Raw genomic sequence first — 17,747 nt, forward strand, 5'->3', positions numbered from 1 at the left:
CACGCGCTCTTAGCACCGAAGCTAACTGTCTATAACCTGCTAGATCTGGGGCTCCTCTCAGGAGAGACAAACCAATTAAACAGAACAGTGCCGTCTTATCCAGAGTTTTGTCTTTCTGCATGCCTCCTCAACCCCCTTCCTATCATTCAACGTCCTATCATTCAAGGCCGGGGCAAGGGAGGATGGACTTGGAGGGTGAGCCTTTGTGTTTTTGATGCTGGGGATATTCATGGGTAATTGCTGCTGTTCACCGTTAATTAACAGTAGACTGGAGATAAGCGAGAGAGAGGCTCAGCGTGTGGATTGCTAGATAAAGTGACACTCTCAAGACGAAACCAGCCTCGGCCACATGGCAGCTCATCTAAAATAGAAAGGAAAGAGACGTCTGGAGAAGCATGGCTGGACAGGTACTTTATTTAAAAGCAAGATAATTTCACATTTTAAGGTATGACCCAGGTGCAGACAGTGTTGAAGAATCAAACGTTTAAAAAGGGTCAGGCAAACGACAGGTCAAGTCAGGCAAACGACAGGTCAAGGCAGGCAAACGACAGGTCAAGGCAGGCAAACGACAGGTCAAGGCAGGCAAACGACAGGTCAAGTCAGGCAAACGACAGGTCAAGGCAGGCAAACGACAGGTCAAGGCAGGCAAACGACAGGTCAAGGCAGGCAAACGACAGGTCAAGGCAGGCAAACGACAGGTCAAGGCAGGCAAACGACAGGTCAAGGCAGGCAAACGACTGGTCAAGGCAGGCAAACGACAGGTCAAGGCAGGCAAACGACAGGTCAAGTCAGGCAAACGACAGGTCAAGGCAGGCAAACGACTGGTCAAGGCAGGCAAACGACAGGTCAAGCCAGGCAGGGGTCAGTAATCCAGAGAGGGTGTAAGGCACCGGAACAGCAGGTGGACTCAGGGTCAGGTCAGGCAGAGGTCGGTAATCCAGAGAGGGTGTAAGGCACCGGAACATCAGGTGGACTCAGGGTCAGGTCAGGCAGAGGTCAGTAATCCAGAGAGGGTGTAAGGCACCGGAACATCAGGTGAACTCAGGGTCAGGTCAGGCAGAGGTCAGTAATCCAGAGAGGGTATAAGGCACCGGAACAGCAGGTGAACTCAGGGTCAGGTCAGGCAGAGGTCTGTAATCCAGAGTAGAGGCAAAGGTACAGGAAGAGAGGCAGGCTCATGGTCAGGGCAGGCAGGAAAGGTCAAAACCAGGAAACTAGAAGACAGGGACAATAGCAAAGATAGGAGCAAGGGAAAACCGCTGGTAGGTATGAACGAACAAAGTGAACTGGCACAGAGAGACAGTACACATAAGTACCCAGGGGATAATGGGGAAGAGGGTGGGAGGAGACAAGCACAAGGACAGGTGAAACAGATCAGGGCGTGACAGATAGCTGTCTTCCACGGGGACAATAGCAGTGCCCAGAGCAAATTTACTGTGAAAAATGTCTGGTTACTTGTCCAGGATTGCTATAGGCAGGCATGTACTTTATCTAAAAGAAAGGTAACAAAAGGTCACCAGAAATAGATGAGCCTACAGTAGTGCCAGACGTTGTTGTAAGCTAATTATATTGGCTAGTAGTCTCCATTAAAGTTCCTCTCAAAGTCTAGAGTGTCTCTTCAGTTTATACTCTACAGTAGTTTAAAGTAGCATCCCTTAGAGAGAACACACATACTCCCAGGAGACATTGTGGCTGGTGTGACAGTCGGGTAGACTGAGTTCAGTCACATGCTTTAGCGCTGTATCATCTCACTAAATTCACTGAAGCTAATCCCTGAGTGACGCCACAAGCCTGAATATAGAGGCCAGGGGAGGATGGGGAGTGTACTGAAGGATTATGGGTAAGGAGATGAGCAAACATTAAACACTCTAACAGTAAACACTGCGAGATTGGGTCGTGCTGAAAAGAAAGTAGCAATTGAAATCAGCAAGAGAGTAGCTAGTGGTGAACTGGCTAATGTGTCTAGTCTTGCTGTTTACAATGTGGCTACACTAATGTTTTATAAATGTGATATTTAATAGCCTTGCCGTCTGTGAGACCGTCCCTCAGCTCTTTTCATCATTACAAAGCAAATTACGCCTTGCTGCGTCAAAGCAATTTCCAGATGAAAGTGTGTAGTATGCCATGTCTATTTGCTGATGGCAGTGCATTTCACACTGCCATGATGGTATAACTTAGCTCTTTCACCCAGTTCCCTATTACTCCCAGCCATGGTCCTATAGAGGTTTAATTCAGCACAATCAGTCTGTCGAACAAGGAAGTCAACAAAGAATGGACCATTCCCTAGAATAATACCTGCCAAGTTTCTTCCCCGGTCTCTCTCTCTTTCTCTCTCTGTCTCTTTTTCTCTCTCTCTCTCTCTCTCTCTCTCTCTCTCTCTCTCTCTCTCTCTCTCCAGACACCAACGGCTTACATCGCTCTAAATGGGTTAGGGAGAACATAGGACATGCAGACACTACTGAATGTGCAATTCCACCACTTTTCAACCTTATTGTCAATATCTCCAGCACAATATGAGTGACTACATATGTGAAAATGGCACATTTCTACATTTTGTAGAAAAAAATGATAATGTTAAAAACATTTTCATCATAATTTTCATCATGAAAAGTGATTTATTTTTTAAACAGTGATTTTGAAACACTATGAAATGTGTGGGGACGTGGGGAGCAAGAAAATGCCTTCACTACTGGCTAGAAAATCACTTTTAATCCCGCCCTGTGATGTCACAAAGAATCCTTTTTTTTAATACCTATCTTTTATTGTTTCATCCACAGATCACAGAAACACACCGTTTTCACATAGACACTGGCATGGTGCTGAAGATAATGAGTATGAGGCCGAAAAGACTGGAGAAATTGCCCTTTAAGCATTCCCACCCCATAGAGAGGTTCATATGAGCAAGACCTGTGATCATTACAAGCACTGGATGGCCTTTTGTCATGGAGGGAAATGATACGGTGTAAGCGGGCGCCAACTCTAGCTACATTCCATTAGATCAATCACCTTAGTCCTTTACTCCTTATTTTCTTTCTATCTCTCTTTCACTCTCTCTCTCTCTCTCTCTCTCTCTCTTAGTAGAAGAGCTGAGGAGAGCAAATAAAGGGATGGAGTGATGTATGTGTAAAGGCAGCGCTGCAAAGCATCGCTAGCCTTCTGGGAGGCTCATCGGCACTTCAAGTGACAGAGTCTTGAGAGCAGCGAGCAACGGCCAATTATAAAGGTGCAGTGATGGTGACAGGATGACAGACAGGTGGATAGCAGACCGCTCCGAGGTCGGTGGCACCCAAGGAAACAAATGTCATCAGTACAGTACAGCCCCACAGGCTGGTGATAGCTTCAGGTCTCCAGCTGGCAGGGGGCAGCACTTAGAGAGAGGGAGAGGAGAGAGAGAAAGACAGGGAGAGGGAGAGTGAGTGTCAGTGTGACGGAGGAAGTGGAGGAAAGAGGTGACAAGAGAGAGAGACAGGAATAGGGAGAGTGAGAGTCAATGTGATGAAGAGGTGGAAGGAAAGTAAAAGAGAGGAGATGAGAGGGGTAGAGAAAATGTGTCCGAGGGCTTCAACTTAAAACTTCTTAGGGATTGTAAATCATGCAGCGCCGTGTGTCATGATTACAGGTTTTAGAGGAACAACAAATGTCGGTACAGTTGAAGTCGGAAGTTTACATACACTTAGGTTGGAGTCATTCAAACTCGTTTTTCAACCGCTCCTCCACACATTTCTTGTTAAAAAACTTTTTGTTAACAAAAAATGTGTTTTTCTATCAAAAACAAGGACACTTCTAAGTTAACCCAAACTTTTGAACAGTAGTGTGTGTACAGTCGTGGCCAAAAGTTTTGAGAATGACACTTCAGTGAGTTTCGATATTTTTGTCAGATGTTACTATGGAATACTAAAGTATAATTACAAGCATTTCATAAGTGTCAAAGGCTTTTATTGACAATTACATGAAGTTGATGCAAAGAGTCAATATGTGCAGTGTTGACGCTTATTTTTCAAGACCTCTGCAATCCGCCCTGGCATGCTTTCAATTAACTTCTGGGCCACATCCTGACTGATGGCAGCCCATTCTTGCATAATCAATGCTTGGAGTTCATCAGAATTTGAGGGTTTTGAGGTTTGACCACAAGTTCTCAATGGGATTAATTAAGGTCTGGGGAGTTTCCTGGCCATGGACCCAAAGTATCGACACCACATTTGGTCAGAGAGCAACGCCAGCATGGCACGCCGTCTTCATTTGATCGACTGCATCTTTGTCAAATAAGCACAAATCGGGGTCAAACAAAGCTAGTTAGATCGCCAATGAGCTGGGGTTTACGGGAGTATCCGGAAACCCTGTATCTGTTGTAAAATGTAGCTACTACATGCCGACATCATGCCTTTTCCTTTTGGACAAAAATTATAAGAATATTCAGAGTTATGAAGTTATGAAAACTGGTTGTTTTGCAAATGTTAAACTTATAATATGGCTACTAATACTGGAAAAGCTAAAAGTCCAAGTATACAGATTTGACGATATTCTTGCAGAAAAATGTCATATGAATGCAAATGTCTCCTTCACGATTTGCCCAAATGTACCTGGGTGACTTCACACTAAATGTCATGTAGTTCACTCATACTTCAAGTTATCTGTCTGAACCTTTGCACATATACTGCTGCCATCTTGTGGACACCATTGCAATTACAACCAGAGTGATGGCTAGAACTGAGACCTTTCTGTTGCATTTCAAAGATGGTGGTTGAAAAAAAAAATGTTTTTTTCTTTGTATTTTCTTCTACCAGAAACCTTTGTGTTATATTCTCCTACATTCAATTCACATTCATATGGTACCAAGAAAATGCATATCCTTGCTTCAGGGCCTGAGCTACAGGCAGGTAGATTTGGGTATGTCATTTTAGGCAAAAAAAAAAAGTGGTATATCCCTAAGAAGTTTTAACAATCTCAGTATAAGTTAGTCCTGTCGGCCTTGGAGTGAACAAAGTCAATATCTTACTTAAAAAGACACAGAATAAACACGCAGAGAACTCTCACTCCTACGGCGCCGTGTACCAATAGGCATGCAGTATACAGTTAAGCAACAGCCCCTAGCCAATATACTAGCCAGTATATTGGCCATATATCACAAACCCCCGGGAGCCTTATTGCTATGATTAAGTGGTTACCAACGTAATTAGAGCAGTAAAACAAAATGTTTTGTCATATCTGTGTGTAATGCAGGTCATCTAATGTTGAGTACTTATCGTTACAAGTGAGATTCCAGTCACCAATCATAATATACAATATTTTTATTGATATGTTTAAGTTGACAGCTATTACAAATCACCTGTCAGAAGATGCATGACGGGCAGTTTATTTTGAGCCAATCAAAACTCAATATTCTCTTAGTCCCTCTCCTAACCTCACGTTATACACCAGTCGGCACCAACATGATGAAAAAGAGCTAGAACGGAACGTGAAGAGCTACCAACATTCCATGGAAGAAAAATTGTTGAGAAGTTGTGTAAAACTGAACTAAAAAGAGAGAACTAGATATTAACACTCATTTATCTGTACGAACGTGCTGTGAAGGGATTGAGGGAAAGATTGATGCCGGGATTTGGTGAATGTTTGTATGGAGAACGAGCTGCTAGCGATTAGGCTAGCTAAACTATTGCTAGCATTTTGTGCATGTTGACTCTGAACCAAGCATACACACAAGCTGTTAACATTTAGGCTCAGCTATCGATCAATTGAAATAGCAAACGTTAGTATTCATGCTAATCATGCATGGTAAATTATTTTAGTTTTCATACTTTTGTCAAATGTGATAAACTAGTATCATAATCAATTTTGGTACGCTGTTATTTTTTAGATTACTTTGTAAGAAATTACGTGTAGGTGTAAGTCTATTGTTCAGTCCACGTGAGCTTGGTGCTGTAGTTGTGTAAAATCCTTTGCATTGCCCAGGCTAGTTATTGTTCAGTCCACGTGAGCTTGGTGCTGTAGTTGTGTAAAATCCTTTGCATTGCCCAGGCTAGTTATTGTTCAGTCCACGTCAGCTTGGTGCTGTAGTTGTGTAAAATCCTTTGCATTGCCCAGTCTAGTTATTGTTCAGTCCACGTCAGCTTGGTGCTGTAGTTGTGTAAAATCCTTTGCATTGCCCAGGCTAGTTATTGTTCAGTCCACGTCAGCTTGGTGCTGTAGTTGTGTAAAATCCTTTGCATTGCCCAGGCTAGTTATTGTTCAGTCCACATGAGCTTGGTGCTGTAGTTGTGTAAAATCCTTTGCATTGCCCAGGCTAGTTATTGTTCAGTCCACATGAGCTTGGTGCTGTAGTTGTGTAAAATCCTTTGCATTGCCCAGGCTAGTTATTGTTCAGTCCACGTGAGCTTGGTGCTGTAGTTGTGTAAAATCCTTTGCATTGCCCAGGTTAGTTGTTGTTCAGTCCACGTGAGCCTAGTGTAATGAACACGATGGGAGACAGAGAGCTGGTTTCAAGAGCAGGGCGCAGCAGGTGTTTATTTGTAAAGGACCACAGGAGGAGGCAGGTAACTGGGTCCAGGGGCAGGCAGAAGGTCATACACAGGGGGTCCAAAAAGACAGTACAGGCAGGGAAAAGGCTAGTAATGTTGTCCGGGAGATCAGGCAATAGGTTGATAACAGGAAATCCGATAGACTAAAGTACAGGCAGGGAATAGGCAAAAGGCGTCTTTAGTGAGGCAGGCAAAAACTATCATACACGGGAGGATTAAATTACGGTAAAACCAGCGCTCTGAATAGAAGTGTGTCACAAAACAAACATTATCTCACAATGATGGGGTGCAAAGAACTGAACTAAATAGTGTGTGATAATGACATACAGGTGTGTGAACAGGTGATCAGAATTCAGGTGATTGGGATCTGGAGAGTAAGCTGCATTCAGGGGATCTATGTGTTTGTGAGTGTGAGCTGGAAAGTGAGCTGCCTTCAGGGGATCTATGTGTTTGTGAGTGTGAGCTGGAAAGTGAGCTGCCTTCAGGGGATCTATGTGTTTGTGAGTGTGAGCTGGAAGGTGAGCAGCGTTCAGGGGATCTATGTGTTTGTGAGTGTGAGCTGGAAAGTGGGCTGGAAAGTGAGCTGCGTTAAGGGGATCTATGTCAAATCAAAAATCAAATCAAATCAAATTTTATTTGTCACATACACATGGTTAGCAGATGTTAATGCGAGTGTAGCGAAATGCTTGTGCTTCTAGTTCTGACAATGCAGTAATAACCAACAAGTAATCTAACTAACAATTCTAAAACTACTGTCTTATACACAGTGTAAGGGGATAAAGAATATGTACATAAAGATATATGAATGAGTGATGGTACAGGGCAGCATAGGCAAGATACAGTAGATGGTATCGAGTACAGAATATACATATGAGATGAGTATGTAAACAAAGTGGCATAGTTAAAGTGGCTAGTGATACATGTATTACATAAGGATGCAGTAGATGATATAGATTACAGTATATACGTATGCATATGAGATGAATAATGTAGGGTATGTAACATTATATTAGGTAGCATTGTTTAAAGTGGCTAGTGATATATTTTACATAATTTCCCATCAATTCCCATTATTAAAGTGGCTGGAGTTGAGTCAGTGTCAGTGTGTTGGCAGCAGCCACTCAATGTTAGTGGTGGCTGTTTAACAGTCTGATGGCCTTGAGATAAGCAGCTTCTATCAGTCTCTCGGTCCCAGCTTTGATGCACCTGCACTGACCTCGCCTTCTGGATGATAGCGGGGTGAACAGGCAGTGGCTCGGGTGGTTGTTGTCCTTGATGATCTTTATGGCCTTCCTGTAACATCGGGTGGTGTAGGTGTCCTGGAGGGCAAGTAGTTTGCCCCCGGTGATGCGTTGTGCAGACCTCACTACCCTCTGGAGAGCCTTACGGTTGTGGGCGGAGCAGTTGCCGTACCAGGCGGTGATGCAGCCCGCCAGGATGCTCTCGATTGTGCATCTGTAGAAGTTTGTGAGTGCTTTTGGTGACAAGCCGAATTTCTTCAGCCTCCTGAGGTTGAAGAGGCGCTGCTGCGCCTTCTTCACGATGCTGTCTGTGTGAGCGGACCAATTCAGTTTGTCCGTGATGTGTATGCCGAGGAACTTAAAACTTGCTACCCTCTCCACTACTGTTCCATCGATGTGGATAGGGGGGTGTTCCCTCTGCTGTTTCCTGAAGTCCACAATCATCTCCTTAGTTTTGTTGACGTTGAGTGTGAGGTTATTTTCCTGTTTGAGAGTGTGTGCTGGAAAGTGGATTGGAAAGTGATCGGCGTTCAGGGGATCCACGTGTTTGTGAGTGTGAGCTGGAAGGTGAGCAGCGTTCAAGGGATCTATGTGTTTGTGAGTGTGAGCTGGAAAGTGAGCTGCGTTCAGGGGATCTATGTGTTTGTGAGTGTGAGCTGGAAAGTGAGCTGCGTTCAGGGGATCCATGTGTTTGTGAGTGTGAGCTGGAAAGTGAGCTGCGTTCAGGGGATCCATGTGTTTGTGAGTGTGAGCTGGAAAGTGAGCTGAGTTCAGGGGATCTATGTGTTTGTGAGTGTGAGCTGGAAAGTGAGCTGCGTTCAGGGGATCTATGTGTTTGTGAGTGGAAAGTGAGTTGGAAAGCTGGAAAGTGAGCTGCGTTCAGGGGATCTATGTGTTTGTGAGTGTGAGTTGGAAAGTGAGCTGCGTTCAGGGGATCTATGTGTTTGTGAGTGTGAGTTGGAAAGTGAGCTGCGTTCAGGGGATCTATGTGTTTGTGAGTGTGAGCTGGAAAGTGAGCTGCGTTCAGGGGATCCATGTGTTTGTGAGTGTGAGCTGGAAAGTGAGCTGCGTTCAGGGGATCCATGTGTTTGTGAGTGTGAGCTGGAAAGTGAGCTGCGTTCAGGGGATCCATGTGTTTGTGAGTGTGAGCTGGAAAGTGAGCTGCGTTCAGGGGATCTATGTGTTTGTGAGTGTGAGCTGGAAAGTGAGCTGCGTTCAGGGGATCTATGTGTTTGTGAGTGTGAGCTGGAAAGTGAGCTGCGTTCAGGGGATCTATGTGTTTGAGAGTGAGGTGGAAGCAGACGTTACACCTGGTGCTGTAGTTAAAGTGTAAAGCATTTTGACAAAGTTTTATTTTCTTAGTCCTGTGAGAGATTAAAGCGAAGCACTATATTAATGGTTATATGAAAGGTACTCATGGTATATATTGTGTGATCCTGTTGGTCAGACAGGTCAGGTATTTTGAGTATGGATTCAGTTCCACCAAGGAACTGTGGGATTGTTATAAGCACATGCTAGACTAAAACACCTTACAGTGTTAATTGATCGGCACAGTCACTCACGTTTGATTCCATCTCATAGTGGTTTATAAGTCAGTATTTGTTCATTGGGTTGTGATTTTCTGTGTATTGTATTGCTATTGACCCTCAGATTAAAATAGAGCTATTACTGTACATTTCACACATCAATATTTACTCAAGGTGATTCGTTTCCTGTAAGTATTTTTATTTACAAAATACAAGCCGGAATTCTTTTCCTAAATGGTTCAGTTGTGTGGTTTTCATGTCTCCCTACTGCTCCAGTAGCGAACATAACTGGTCCAATATAGTTTAATCTTAAACATACAGTAGCCCATAGTGTTAATTAAGCAATTGTTACACGTGGTACATGGTCTGATATACCACGGCTGTCAGCCAACCAGCATTCAGGGCTCGAACCACCCAGTTTTTAATATATAGTAGCATTCACCCACAGAGGGAAACACTCACAGCATAATGCAACATAACAACATCCCCAAATTTCCCTCATCTGTCTGTCTTGTACAGCCGTCCATCCCTCTTTCTCTTTCTCCCTTCCTCCTTCTCTACCTCCCTCCATCATCATCCTCTCCACTCGTTCAGGTGTTCCACTCCCCACGGCCTTGTGTTTACTCATTCTCCACTAACAGCTTCCCTTTCCACCTGTTTTCTACCCCTCTTCTCCTCCTTTTCCACGTCCATTCTTTCGGAGCGAGTGGCTTGGCCCTTTAATCGTCAGCGGCACCTGTCACCTGAAACGTTAATGTTCTCCATCCATCAGAGGGGGGGGGGGGGGGGATGACGTGCAGCGCCTCACCCCGGTAATGCTGCTCGTCGCTGGGGTAGATGAGGCCGTCTCACTGCCTGGGCCTGGATGGAGGGTCGGAGGGGTGGTGGAGGGTAAAGGGGTAGGCTGACACTCATGGTCACTGAATCCAGACTGTTAATCATTGGGGGCCTGAGGTCATCAGGTTGGAGGACATCCAGGACTGTCCCCTTTAAATATGATTCATGTGTGTTTCTGTGTTGTCGCTTAATGTGTTGATTGATAAAGGCAGATAATCGGAAGGAAATATAGCCTTTTTCAGTTTTAGAGAAGAGAAGGGCGGTGTTGGGGGCTAGGAATGGTTGTTCTAGTGAGGCTTTCGGATTTGAACACACACAAATAAATCTCGGTGTTGGTGTTGTGCGTCACCCGTGGTAATTGGGGAAACCAGCACAAAAATACTGATGACCTGACTAACATGAAATGTTTCTCCTCTCTCTCACCTCCCTCCCTCTTATCTCTCTCTTTCTATTTTCGGCCCCAAGTAAGGCTGGGTTGGTAGTGCTGTAGTAGAAATCAGTTTGCTATAGAGACTAGCTCAAAACACAGAAAGTAGATTCATCGAGAGGAGGACATCTGTCATACATTCATTCATTAACTGTAGAGTGTGGAAGGCTGGATGAGGCATTCCCATCAAGTGCATATTTGTATAGTATTTATATAGTATAGTATAGTATATATATATATATATATATATATAGTATAGTATATAGTATAGTATAATTTATACCACATATACCAATTCTGCTTTGCATTAGTGGTATGTCATGTCTGTTGGGGCAAGACAGAGGATCTACAAACCCCACAGAACTTAGGAGAATCGGCTGAATGGACGTGATTTACCGAGCCGTTCGGGGACAGCCAGCAAGCAGAGAGCATTGTCACTATTTTTCAACCTCGCCATGGTTTACTTACTGACGCGCTCCAAAAATACCATGGCCGGAGAGACATGGTGACATAAGAGATATGCGTCAGAGTGGTGCATGGGATGTGTACGTTATCTCTCACATCAGGGTTTGGGGGGGTCAGTCAGTGGTGGCGCAGTCTTCCTGTGTGTGTTTGACGGAAAGCATGACCTCAAGGGGTGATGAGACACTTGTTTATGTTGCAGCAGAGAGAAAACATTGGGGAAATGTTCACCAAACTTGCCACAGCATTTGCTGGAAACCAACATGAACAGTTGATAGAAACTCTAAAAGACAACTCAACATACAGTATATATTTGCATTATAAGAACCCTGAACATTTCTCCCATTATATCACAATAAGGAACCTCGTACTCATTCTTTCTCTGCTCCGCAAAAAAACAAATCACATACACAGGAAGTGTTGAAGAGAAATATAGACTAATTTCCTGTCTGTACTGCTGTATATTGGACACTACTGATCTGAAAGGTATATCTCCGTAGGGGGTGCTGTATTTTAGGAAGTCTGCAGAGTAACGATCAACAGAGTATGGATGTAGCTTACAAAGGCATCGTCATGCACATGACCTGCCTGCATTCAAAGAAATAGCTGGGTATTCGCCGGGGGTTTTCGTCATGTCTGAATGTTGACCCCCATGCTCACAGAATCCGTTTTGAAAGAAAAGTGGCAGGTTTTTGTTGTTTTGTTTACAAAAGCAGACATCGCTGGATGCCTTTCAGGACACAGTGAATAAGAAATTGCTTTGGATCTCCCATTTATCTCAAAAGTCAGTTAAGAACAAATTCTTATTTACAATGATGGCCTACCCAGGCCAAACCTGGGCGACGCTGGGCCAATTGTGCACTGCCCTATGGGACTCTGAATCACGGCCGGATGTGATGCAGCCTGGATTCGAACCAGGGACTGCAGTGACGCCTCTTGCACTGAGATGCAGACTGCTGCGTCACTCAGGTGTAATAACGGGATAGTTTGGACGAAAAGCTGAAAGAGGACCAAGGAAATAAAACTCTGTAGAGTTTGCATCATCATCATCTACTTAACAAACTGATAAAGTGGCTTTGAAATCCAATAGAAAATGCTAAAACACTTATTATTTGAACTTATTTCAATCCATACTATCCATTGGGTAAATGACCCATTGCCCATAGAAGCCACAAAACCGCCCAGCACCCAAAAAGCCAGTTTCCTATTTAATAATCTTCCCTGGGTTTCTACAGAGATATGGTGCTCTTTGAGAGGGTTTCTCACAACCCACATGTATAATGGGGAAGCTGGATCCCCAGACCGTGTCCCTGTGACATGAAGGGCACTGGGCTTATGTGTTTCAGTGGGTTTTAATGACAGGATCGCATTTCAGTGTCCTCCAGGAACCACTCAGACTGGTGACCTTCAACACTGCAGGGGCCAGCGGTCTACACCAGCCCCAGCCTCCCCTATGTTCACAGACACAGACACACACTGATATACACACACACACACACATCTCAACATGTAGATACACACACACACACACACACACACACACACACACAAATCAGCTTGCCCAGTCAAAGCCCTTTTCTGTCCTGGCACCACCATGGTGGAACAAGCAGCAGAGTCCCTGCCCATCTTTCAAAAACGTCTGGAACACTACCTTTATGAAGAGTGTTGTAAAATAACACCCGAAGAAGGTACTCCTCTTTTCCCACTATCACAAACTTTGCAGATAAATACATTTTTGAGAGAAAAAGTACTTGATACTTTGTGATGTGTGGTTGTCTCATTTAGCTATCTTACGACAAATGCACTAATTGTAAGTCGCTAAATGTGAAATATCTGTACCTTACACCCACACAGACATAATGTAATGTTCACATACATTACACATTTATTACACATTGATGAATTTCCCCACACATAAGTTTATCCTACATACAGGCACATAGCAAGAGTCCCCTCTCTTATTTTGCCAAGCAAACCAAAATACTACTTTGACTCTATAGTGGGAAGAATGGGACAGCATGTGTTTTTCTCTCTGTACGTGCCTGTGTGTGTGTGTTTGTGTGCGTGCCTGCCTGCGTCTGTTAGTGCAAGCATACGAGTTTGGCCGTGGGTGGCTGTGGCGTGTGGACTGGGTGCGGCTGGCGCTCACGATTGGGCCGTCAGTTAAAAGCAGCCACCTTTCAAGGTCAGACTCCATCACAGACGGGAGCCAAACGGGTCTGACATGAACCTGTCAAGACTGCACGGCTGGACACAGTCAGTCATATGCCATAGCTTACGCACACACACACACTCCACCGACCTCCACCTCCCTAAACCGCTGCTTCTGCCAAAATCCTGCAGCCCTCAGCACTGGTAAAATCCTGTCTCTGTCCGTCTGTGTGTGTATCTGTCTGTCTGTCTCACACACACACACTCTGTCTCACTCATGCAAACACACACACACACACACACACACTCTGTCACGTACTCATACTCTTGTTATATTGTTTTGCATCTCTCCCTTCCTCTCTTTCATTTCTACCCCCCCTCACCTCACGTCAACTATAGTGCTTGTGAGGCAATTGTTTTTGACAGTTAAATAAAAATAGAGGGCCTTTACGTTGGCCGTGTAGTGCTGCGCTCAGAGTGTGTTCCAGACAGGACTTGAGATAGTGCTTTCTTCTTAAACAGCACTGCTGAATCTAAAATACTTAAGTGATGCCTGGGTGGAAGAATCCCTCTCTCTTAATTCAAAGGGCTTTATTGACATGGGAAACATATGTTTACATTGCCAGAACAAGTGAAGTAAATGAACAAAAGTGAAATAAACAATCAAAATGAACAGTAAACATTACACACAAAAGTTTCAAATTGTATAGAGACATTTCAAATGTCATATTACGGCTATTTACAGTGTTGTAAATAGTTCAAGTACAAAAAAACAAATCTCTCCTTACCCATCGCTCCACAAAAGCCGCGGCCCTTGCAGAGCAAGGGGAACCACTACTTCAAGATCTCAGAGCAAGTGACGTCACCGATTGAAACGCTATTTAGCGCGAACCACCGCTAACTAAGCTAGCCGTTTCACATCCGTTATACAGGCACAGGTCTAGGTAAGGATACCAAAACATTTCTGTAGCATTGAAGGTCCCCAAGAACACAGTGGCCTCCATCGTTCTAAAATGGAATAACTTTGGAACTACCAAGACTTCCTAGGATTGGCCACTTGGCCAAACTGAACAATCATAGGAGAAGGGCCTTGGTCAGGGAGGGAGGTGACCCGATGGTCACTCTTACAGAGCTCCAGAGTTCCTTTGTGGATATGGGAGACCCTTCCAGAAGGACAACCATCACTGTAGGCCTTTATGGTAGAATGGCCAGAAGGAAGCCACTCCTCAGTAAAAGGCACATGACATCCGGCTTGGAGTTTTCCAAAAGGCATATAAAGGACTCAGACCATTTGAAACAAGATTCTCTGGTCTGATGAAACCAAGATTGAACTCTTTGGCCTGAATGCCAAGTCTGGAGGAAACCTAGCACCATCTCTACGGTGAAGCATGGTGGTGGCAGCATCATGCTGTGGGGATGTTTTTCAGCCGCAGGGACTGGGAGACGAGTCAGGACAGAGAGAAAGATGGATGGAGCAAAGTACAGAGAGATCCTTGACAAAAAAACCTGCTCCAGAGCGCTCAGGACCTCAGACTTCCAACAGGATAATGACCCTAAGCACACAGCCATGGCAACGCAGTAGAGGCCTTGGGACAAGTCTCTAAATGTCCTTGAGTGGCCCAGCCAGAGCCCAAACTTGAACCCAATCAAACATCTCTGGAGGGACCAGGAAATAGCTGTGCAGTGACACTCCCCATTCAACCTGACATAGCTTGAGAAGATCTGCAGAGAAGAATGGGAGAAACTCCCCAAATACAGGTGTGCCAAGCTTGTAGCGTCATACCCAAGAAGACTCAAGGCTGTAATCACTGCCAAAGGTGCTTCAACAAGGTACTGAGTGAAAGGCCAAGGTTTTTTTTTTCGTTTTTTTTCTCAAAAATGTCTACAAACCAGTTTTTGCTTTGCTTAGTCATTATGGGGTATTGTGTACAGGTTGATGAGGAAAAACAATTTAATCCATTTTAGAATAAAGCTGTAAAAAATGTGGAAAAAGTCAAGGGGTCTGAATAGTTTCCGAATGCACTGTACAAACTAGAAGTGGTGTTGAATGAATGGGTTAAATACATGCCTTGACAAGGACAGATTCTAAGCGCTCCCTAATTAATTGAATACTGACTCACGATTTAGGCGGTTCACTTAACCATGGTGTACAGTTTTACAGTGTTTGTGTTCCCATTAACAACACCCTGTGTACTTCCTCCTCCCTCCAGCCAATCAGGGGAGCCCATGTATTAAAATGACACATCCCATCCCCAGTTACAACAAAGTGCCTTGCTGCACTGCACTGGGGAGAAAGGAGTTGTAGCTGGCTGCTAGGTGGCTGTGGGAAGGTTTTCTTCTATATTAAACCTCATTAAAAGATTACTTTTGAGTCCTGGCTTGTTCAGTCAAGGCAAGGGAGCTTTGGCTATTAGCACACAGAGAAACTGGCTGGTACAGCTACTTAGTCTTATAATGAGCTGTGTGCACCGCACTAGAGGCAGAGGCACGGTGTGGGGACCAGGACGGTGTGAGGGGGAGGTGGTATGTAATAGATAATGTTCTGTACTCTGTGTGATGATGCCTTCCGTATGTGTCTGGTACCCAGCATGATAGTACGAGGTGATGGAACACAGTGGATTGGAGCCTACCTCTTCCCACCAGAGGAGAAGTCAGTTAAAACCCAAAAGAGATGCAAAGGAGTTGGGAATGGTTAGATACTGTACTGCACAGTATGTACATTGGCACACCTCCCTCCTCCCCCCGAACTCCCCTCGCTAGGTTATCACTTCCCCTCTTTCTTCCCACCCTTTATCACTGAATCACCAGTCAGAGGAGAATGGAAGAAAGTGTTTAGCTGGCTTACTTCCCTTTTCCTCCCCTTCTCCCCCTCCCCCAGACTGCCTTCACCACCCATCTCCTCCTCAGTGCCAGCAGGCGGCGCGGCACACATTAAACCCCACCTCCCCTCTATTACGTCTGGTCAACAAATTACTCCAATTTATTAAACTAATTACATAGAAGAAATATCCCCAACAGCCTGCCTCTCTTTTCCAGCTCTCTCCTTCCCTCTCTCTCTCCTCCCAGCCTACTGGGCATGTGATATATGTCTCTCTCCTTTCTCTACGCCACCTAACCGTAGAGAGAGATGTGTCGGCCAGTGTGCGTCTTAACGGGGGAAGATAAGCGTCTTGGCAGTCATCGAGGTGCACTAATGCAGGCCCATGATGATTTGTTTGACGCGCTTGTGCTTATCGCTGCTCATAACACCCGACCAGGCCAAGTAGTACAGCCTTTAGAGACTTGGGATAACAGCCGACACACACAGACACACACAAACACTCTCGACCCATACACATACACTGCCAATCCAACTCATCATGATAGATATCCCACCATAGCATACAGTTGAAGTTGGAAGTTAACCAACACTTAGGTTGGAGTCATTAAAACTCGTTTTTCAACCACTCCACAAATTTCTAGTTAACAAACTATAGTTTTGGCAAGTCGGTTAGGACATCTACTTTGTGCATGACACAAGTCATTTTTCCAACAATTGTTTACAGACAGATTATTTCACTTATAATTCACTGTATCACAATTCCAGTGTGTCAGAAGTTTACATACACTAAGTTGACTGTGCCTTTAAACAGCTTGGAAGATTCTAAATGGCTGCGTGATGCAGGGCAGCCTGGAGCCCTCAGCCTGGGAGGGCGGGCGGGAGCAGACGTGACACAAAAGTATCTATATCCACAGTAAAACGAGTCCTATATCGACATAACCTGAAAGGCCACTCAGCAAAGAAGATGCCTCTGCTCCAAAACCACCATTATCCTTTCTAGCGCAGGCGTTCCGCTAGCAGAACCCCTCGACAACATTACACTGAAAAGGCAGCGCGCGAAATTCAAAAATATATTTTTTAAATATGTAACTTTCACACATTAACAAGTCCAATACAGCAAATGAAAGACACACTTCTTGTTAATCTACCCATGGTTTCCAATTTCAAAAATGCTTTACAGCGAAAGCACAACATATGATTACGTTAGATCACAACCAAGTTTTAAAAAACACACAGCCATTTTTCCAGGCAAAGATAGGAGTCACAAAAAGCAGAAATATAGATAAAATGAATCACTAACCTTTGATGATCTTCATCAGATAACACTCATAGGACATCATGCTACACAACACATGTATGTTTGGTTCGATAATGTTCATATTTATATCCAAAAATCTCAGTTTACATTGGCGCGTTCCGTGCAGTAATGTTTTGATTCCGAAATATAATTTTGCAGAAATACTCATAATAAACATTGATAAAAGATACAAGTGTCATTCACAGAATTAAAGATATACTTCTCCTTAATAACCTTTTCGGGATAGGGGGCAGCGTTTCCACTTTGGATGAATTGCGTGCCCATAGTGAACTGCATCCTACTCTGTCCTAGATTGCTAATATATGCATATTATTACTACTATTGGATAGAAAACACTCTGAAGTTTCTAAAACTGTTTGAATTATGTCTGAGTATAACAGAACTCATAGGGCAGGCAATCTTCCAAACAGGAAGTGGAAATCCTGAAGGCGGGTCTAATTTTAAGTCAT

Source organism: Oncorhynchus nerka, linkage group LG8 (genome assembly GCF_034236695.1).
Source record: "Oncorhynchus nerka isolate Pitt River linkage group LG8, Oner_Uvic_2.0, whole genome shotgun sequence".
Lineage (NCBI taxonomy): Eukaryota > Metazoa > Chordata > Actinopteri > Salmoniformes > Salmonidae > Oncorhynchus > Oncorhynchus nerka.